An 8,214-nucleotide genomic window follows, 5' to 3' on the forward strand; every position below is an offset into this window, starting at 1 on the left:
CTTAAAGTGACCAGTCCCTGGTCATCGGTTCAAACTAAGATCACTTGAACTTGCTCTAACATAACCACCCGACTTTTTTTCACAGCTTGGACCTGTTATTCTTAATGGTAAATACAAATTAAAAATAAGAGGCTTAATTAGAGCTGTTGAAAATATGAAAAGGACTCCGCCCCTCCCTTGTCTTAGATCATTTATTTTAGGAAACTTGTAAAGGTAAGATCTTTCTCTATCTCTTCAAAATGTATGAAAATCTTTTTTAAGTCTAAAGAAGCCTCTCAACAGCTTTATGACTCTGGTAAAGGAATGTCTTTCTCAAGGGCCTGGGAACCACCTCTTTGAAATGCCATCAAGGAAGATAGAGCCCCAGTTCCTGGGGGAGAGGAGGAGACTAACTTCTGCAGGAGCCTCACTCCAAGTTGCAAACACATTTTGCATCATAAAGATATGAAATTTTATTTGCCTTTGGATAAAGCCAATTAGCTAACAGGAGATCATTCCATTTATCGTATGACTTTAGGAAGATCTATGTGTGACAAATAGGACTGTAAAGTTCTTAAAACATGTATGTAAAGTGTTGTATCTACTTGACTGTATAAATAGGTGTGATTTTATTTAATCTTTGCGATCTTTTAGCAGATTGCCTGTGTCATGCATTACATTTTGGTTTAAGCCATATTCAGTGATAAAATTTTTATATATCTTCTACCTTTGTGGGGAAGTTTTCAAGGCTGAGGGGAAACTTTGTTTTTATTTTATTTCCCCAACACTATACACTAGCCCCTTGGCTACAAGGAGGTGATAAATACCTTTCTCCCTGTAGCCTAGTGTTTCTCCTCCTTAATTAACTATTAACCGTAAGACAATGACAGGAAAAGCAAGACAGTGAATAAAAGTTATTTCCTGGTGAGTCTACCAGCAAAATGGCCTTAGGTTCTCTGGTCTTACATAGTCCACCATGGCATTAGAGCCACCTCAGTCTAATGACCTCCTTGTTAAATTCATTTAACAGGCTAAGAGAGAAAAAAATAATAAGAGGAAGGAAAGATGGGTGAGTGGGGAGCATAATATAATTCTAAATAAGGTGGCTAGATCTCACCTTCAGTCTGAGGAAGGTAGTACTCTATTTCTTACATTTCATCAGGTTTCTTTTAATCATTCAATTATTTAAATCAATTTTATTAGGATTCGGGTCTTACAAATATTTAATTACTAACTAAAAATTAATCTGCATGTTAAAGACAAATGCAGTGAAGAGCAAGGGAAGGTGAAACCAGATGTTTTCTCTCCTTGAGGTTGACGTTGCCCTAAAGTAAAGTGCTTAATTAGGAAAGAATGTTAATACTTTAAATATAAAGCAGGTCTACGGCCGTGCCACCCTGAACAAGTCCGATCCCGTCTGATCTCGGAAGCTAAGCAGGGTCGGGCATGGTTAGCACTTGGATGGGAGACCACCTAGGAAGACCAGGTGCCGTAGGCATGAAAAATAAAAAAAATAATAAGAGATTGTAAGCTGACAAGGTCCTTGCAATCTGTGAGGTCAACCAAGGGTTGTCTCACCTAAAAAAATAAAAAAATAAAAATTAATAAATAAAAAGAAATATAAAGCAGGTACAGTGTGATAAAAGTAATGGAGAAACAGAGCTGGAGGAATAGAAACCTACTGTTAGAGGCTGTATATTGAAATATGGTATTTCAAATTTGAGCCGTTTCTTGTAATGACAATATCCTGGTCTTTCCTGTGAGAGAGCTCTGGTGTCTCTCTTGTGACCAGTTCTATTGGATTAGGGCCCAATAAAGGAGTAGTAACTGAAGAACTGTGACCGAGGCAGGGAGGATGGGGAGGCTTTGCATGGTTTATTAGTTTGCTAGTGATGTCATAACAAAGTACCACAGTTTGGGTGGCCTACATAACAGAGATTTATTTTCTCACAGTTCTACAAGCTAGAAATCCAAGATCAAGGTGATGGGAGGCACCTGTTCCAAGCCTCTCTCTCTGGCTGATGGATGACTCTTTTCTCTGTGTTTTCATATGACAAGTAATAGACTGAATTGTGACCCCATCTAAATTCATATTTAAGGCTCTCAACTTCAATGTAACTATAATCGGAGACAGGGCCAGTCTGGATACAATTTTATGATTAAATAAGTTCATAAATTGGGGCCCTAATCCAATAGAACTGGTCACAAGAGAGACACCAGAGCTCTCTCACAGGAAAGATCATGTAAAGGTCCAGCAAGAAGGCCACCGACTGCAGGCCGAAAAGAGACTGAACATTCTGGTACCTCGATCTGGGATTTCTAACCTTCAGAACTGTGAGAATATAAATTTCTATTGTTTACCCACCCATGCTGAGTTGTTTTGTCATAGCAACCTGAGCAAACTAATACATGTCATTCTCTTTGTATGCACGTGTGTGTCTAAATATTCTCTTTTTATAAGAATATCAGTTATGCTGGATTTAGGCCCACCTTAATGTCCTCGTTTTAACTTAATTACCTCTTTAAAGGCCCTACCTCCAAATACAATCCTATTCTGAGGAACTGGGGATTTGAATTTCACCATGTAAATTTTGGGAAGACACAATTTGGCCCATAGCAGATGGTGAGAAGTATCATATTATGATTCACAATTATTTTTCCCTTTATATTATGCTATGTTTCCCCATAAATGGTGTATATTGCCGATTGACTTAAAGCATGGGACCTCACTGGTCAGTAGAATGCCTGCAGATGAAATGCACTTCATACATGCCAAAGCAGAGCCTCTCAGTGCTCTTGTGCATTTTCTGCCTTTTCCTCTTGAAATTCTGCCCTATGCCGTGTATGTCTACAACATGTCCTAAATCAGGATTGCTCTTTCAGCATTTATTCTGCCTGAAAAGGCAGCCAAAGCCAAGCACAGCCAGCAAAACTCAGCTAAGCAACATCGAATCTGTAGCCACCATTTAATGGGAACAATAAAAACGGTTTGTTTCCGTAGGTCCTAAAATATTAGTGTTGTTTTCTTCCACAGCAAGAACTGCCTAAAAAAAGAAACGTGTACAAAAACAGCGAGCTGCCACAGCAAACACCTAAAATATCAAGCATAGGCTTTGGTTCTGGATCTCAGTTAGTAAGGAAAATGCTGCTGAAGTTTGCAATGTCAGGAAAACACTGGGCCTGACTATCACCTATAATAACATGGAAGGAAAAAAAATGTCAAATAAATATTTGGTTATAAGAAATGAGATTTTACCTAAGAGAGGTAGCATTTATTGTTTATTATTAATTGCATTAATAATAAACAATTATTGTGTTGCCTAAACAATTATTGTATTGCCTAACATCCTACCAGTCTAGATTAAGTAAATATTAAAAAAGTTAAATTGGCTCAAAAAATAAAAGGCCTGCTTACAATCAGAGTTAAAAAAAAAAAAATGAGAGAATCCAGATATCAGAACTATAATGATTTGAAGGAACAATTCCTTCTCAATTCTTACCAGTAAAAGAATCTTAAAAAAAAAAAAAAAGATCTGATCATCATATCCTTTTTAAAAATATCTGATTGGATTAATGTTACACTTAGACATTCCCATCAATTAAACAGAATGGCTCTAGAAAAGAGAACAAGAATATTATTCCATGGAAGCCCACGAAACTCAAGTTCTCTCTAATCAGATAGAGAAAGGCATGCATCTCTAGGCATTTGGAGCTGACTGGAATTGAGTAGTAAAATGTTTTTAGAAAATGAGTGTGTTGTAGTGCCTAAAATCCTACCAGTCTAGATTAAGAAGCATTGTGACTCTTCAAGATAACAGGACCTTAGGGATCGCAAATTACTAGGTACAGGAAGCACGTTCAGAAAACTGCTTAATCCCCTCACAGCGAGTATTCTTCATTTCTTCCAAATGCATCCAAGGAATTCTGATAGAAAGGAATAACTTTCCAGAACCAATAGCCATGGAGAACAATCTGCCAGGGGGCTCCTAGGGTGAACAAGAATCTGATCAGAAATGTTTCATATCTCAAGAGTAGGGGACTTCTCAACTTTTGTCTGGTCTTCAGAACTGCTATTGACCAGTGGCCTGTATATGTCTGCTCTTTCCTCATTTCCAGATGTGATACTTTATTCTAGTTGTCTTAATACTGTTCTACCATTCTGTGTTTTGTGTGAGTGGATATGTGTGTGCATGCATGCATGTGTGTGTGCACGTGCGTGAGAGAGAGAGAGAGAGAGAAAGAGAGAGAGAGAGAGAGAGAGAAAAGAGGCAACGGCTTATCCTCTCAGTTCACAGAAATCGAAACAAGCAAAACGGCACCCTGACTTGATACAGACCACAAGGCATCCAGTGTTAAGTCTGATGGGATAATTGGATGAAGCATTTGGAATCTCTCAGACGGGATGGGTTTAATTGCATTAAGGGAAAGCATATGTTTTCAACCAAAGAAATATATTTTTGGAGAAAGTATTCATTATATCTAGTTGTTTGTTCTCCCCATCCTTGCCATGCTTTGCTGAAGTCTGAGTATACTTTGCCAACTCGTGCTTAACCATACGTTGTCTGGCCAGTGATTGTGAGCAGATATCATTTCTCCACATCTGTGAAGAAGCATTCAATGCATCCATGTGACTTGGCTCAGTTTTATTTTGCTGTTCCTGCACCCAACTATGAAAACGCCACATCCCCGATGTGGGCAGTTCTTTTGGCTTGCTTTCTAGAACAATAACTCCTTAGAGAAGAGCAAGTCCTGAAAAGTCATAACTCTTCTGCAATCTCAAAAAAAAAAAAAAAAGTTGTGCTGTTTTAAGTAACTGTGATTTTCAGGTTGTTACGTCTACAAAAAGTGATTAAAACAGATAAGTCATCTAAATAGCCATTCAGTCACAAATACAAGATGATATGTTATTTAGGCAGAAAGAAAGTCAGTTTACGAAGTCAAAGGAAATGAATAGTAGTGACTAAGAGATCATAAAACTTTATCAAAGAAGAGTATTTGAATTTTGTTGTATAACCAGATGCCATAAACAAAGGAAAAAAGAAGAAAGAGAGCTTTATGTTTTGGAAGAGTCTGAAAGATGCTGTTAAAACTCACCGTGGCTTGTTTGGGGTATGGGAGCATAGACAGCCTCTCAACTTGAAATGACAATAGATAATGTAGGATTCTTGGGTGAGAGCGAAGTCTGTGGGTTCTTTATGAATCTCTCTTTATATCAGCCTTTAGGTTTAAAAATAGAGCAGTGACTACACTTCAAAGAGTAGGTTTCTGACTGAGTTTTCAGGTCTTCATAAAAATTTATCTTCCAAGCATTTTATGAATTCTGAAAGTGTCATTTTTGCTTAAATGCATGATCTTCTATTACCTATGACTATTTCTAATCTGTCTCTTGTTTAATCACTGTATCTATGCACCAAAGTGTCACTGCTCTACAGCATAACCTCTAAAGCGACCAGTATATTATTCTTTGGTAATGTATTAGAAACATTAAAATGAACCGACATGCTCAGTCTAAAAAGAAAGAAAGAAATGTGTCTCTCTTGCCTTGGTTTCCCATGAGGCATTGTGCTTCCAGTTTCACAAGGAAAAAAATGTTGAAGAAGAAATATTTTTCTTTTTCTTTTATAACCTATTTTATATGAAAATCAATGTTTATGTAAATTTGGATTACCTTCAGCCAAAAGGTAATTGTAACACAAATCAACATTTCACCACAGAGTCTTTTCTCTTGAAAAGTCAGGGAAATTTTATTGGTCCAAGCTTTACAGACAGATTCTGTTGGAAGCAAACTTTCTTATGAAGTTCTTTGGTTATGTGTACTTAGGAGGCTTGCATATCATGTCTCAAGATATTTCAGCCATTAGTAATCCTAGTGTGAGAACAATTACGTATAAAATACATTTTAAGTCAAAAAATGTGCGTGGTGGATAAAGAGTTACAAACAGAGTACCGTTATTGGGTAGGAAATCAACAGTGGAAGAATGTCCACAAAGATAGATCATTTGGTGGTAAAGAAATAACAGTAAGGAAAGCTCAGGTTAATGAGTTAAACTGGGGTAAGGCGACATTAGCTTGGTTGAGCTGATATCATCATTTTGTAAGGATGGGTGTCTTGGGAGGATAGAAACCTACAAGCCCAGCATGATATAGTACACTCAGTGTCCAAACAATGCAGTTGACAAGCTGAGCTGGTGTCCTTGAAATTGAAGTTTCCTCAGATAACTTACAATTAGAATTAGCTGTAGCCAAAAATAATGACCTCATAGGAAATAAAAATATGTCACAGACCCTGCTAGGCATGATGCTAAGATGTCTCCAGCTAAAACTGAAAAGGTCTAGTCTTTAAGGGACTTAGTAAGTAGTTGTGATTATGTAGCAACAAACTTTAATGACATGATAGGAACAAAATCAGCTTTCCATAAAGAGTGAAAGAATGATGACAAAGTAAATAAAAATCTTTAAAGAAATGTGGTTGGATACAAATTCCTTTGGCACATAACAACACAAACAAGAAAAGTAGAACATTTCTTTGGTAGTCAATTATGTTTCCTTGAATTTTATTGCTTTATTTTAATAATTACAACCAGTGAAGCAAAGGCTACTTAGAAACTACCTCATTATATGTTAAAATAAAAAGCAAACTTACATATGTTAAAAGAAAGATTTAAGTAAAATTTAAAGCGTTTAAACTTCTGTATCTTTCAAACTAGTCATTAGTTATTTACAGTAGTTATGTTTTAATATTCATATGGATAAGTCCATGAAAAATATTAAACTTTAAATATTTCAGAATAAAGTTGTCTAAGTAAATTACATCATTATATTAATTTTTCAAGTTTTTTTGTTCAAATATAAAACAATTTTATTAGTCAGTATATTAAACCTTTTTAATCTTTGAAAGATACATGTATATTTAAACAGCTTTATTGAGATATAATTTATATAACACAAAATACACCTGTTTTAAGTAAATAGTTCATTTTTAAAAATATATTTATAAAGTTGTACAACTGTTACCATAATGTAGTTTAGAACATTTTCATCACCCCCAAAATAAATCTAATGTCCATTTCTTTCTCCCCTCACAAACCCCCAATCCCTGGAAACCATGGCTTTGCATTCTGTCTCTATAGATTTGTCAATTTTATATAAATAAGATCTGAAAACGTTATATAAAATCATACAGTATGGAGTCTTGTCTGACTGGTTCCTTTCACCTGCATAATGTTGTAGCATGTATCGATATTCCATTTCTTTCTTTTGCCAAACAGTATTTTATTGCATATATATATATACATATATATATATATATATATGCTACATTTAATATGTGTAACATATAAATATATAAATACATATATCACATTTAATTTTGCATTATCGGTTGATGGATATTTGGATTCTCTTGATTTCTTGACAATTATGAATAATGCTCCTATGGAAATTAATATGCAAGTTCTACGAAGACATATGTCTTTATTTTTCTTGAGTAGATATCTATTAGTGGAATTGCTGGCTCCTATGGTAACTATATATTTAACATAGAAATCTCTTAATGAATAAATTTTCTTTCTGTAAAATTACAAAAAATTAAATCATCCTCCTAAAAATTCTGCAGACTAATTTTTCCAAGAAACTTTAGAGAGCATTTTCAATTACTCATAGCAATCATGATTTACTTTTGAAATTAAAAAAGTATTTACGAATTAATTTAAAACTCTGGGTTTCAAATCTAAGATGGTAACTTCTGCCAAACACATTTTTGTCAAAATAACATTTGTACTTTCTGCAGATTCTCTGAAAACCTAAATGACAAAAATGATCACATAAGGTAGTAATTTTGTAATTTTTTGGCTGAATGGCCCTGAGTCCATTTGTACCCAACAGTGAGGAAATTATTTATAAACAGCCACATTGCATGCTAGACCAAAGTTCGGCATTGCCGCCATCAAGTTTAAAACTATTACAGAAGTGTTGGTGAGAAAAATACTTTACATTCTTGATTGATTTTTACCAAACTCAATTTAAAAGTTAACTTTTTTCTAATAATCTCAATCTCATTATATTACATACTGTTATTTTTGTTCATTATTACTGATTTCTTGAAGAATCTCTTGAAATAGTATGTAAACCCAGAGGACCTAAAGATTTTTTTTCAAAACCCATACATTTAAAGGCATTTTAAAGTGAATTTCATAAAGTTAGGAACTTAAAAAATTGTTTTACTTTATAAATGCA

At 34.9% G+C, this 8,214-nt stretch overlaps 1 pseudogene; it reads left to right on the plus strand.

Annotated features, from left to right (window-relative positions):
• The first annotated feature begins 1,358 nt into the window (after positions 1-1,358).
• LOC111737505 lies at positions 1,359-1,477 on the plus strand (annotated as a pseudogene).
• Positions 1,478-8,214: the final 6,737 nt, after the last annotated feature.

Source organism: Pteropus vampyrus, unplaced genomic scaffold, assembly GCF_000151845.1.
Source record: "Pteropus vampyrus isolate Shadow unplaced genomic scaffold, Pvam_2.0 Scaffold27, whole genome shotgun sequence".
NCBI lineage: Eukaryota > Metazoa > Chordata > Mammalia > Chiroptera > Pteropodidae > Pteropus > Pteropus vampyrus.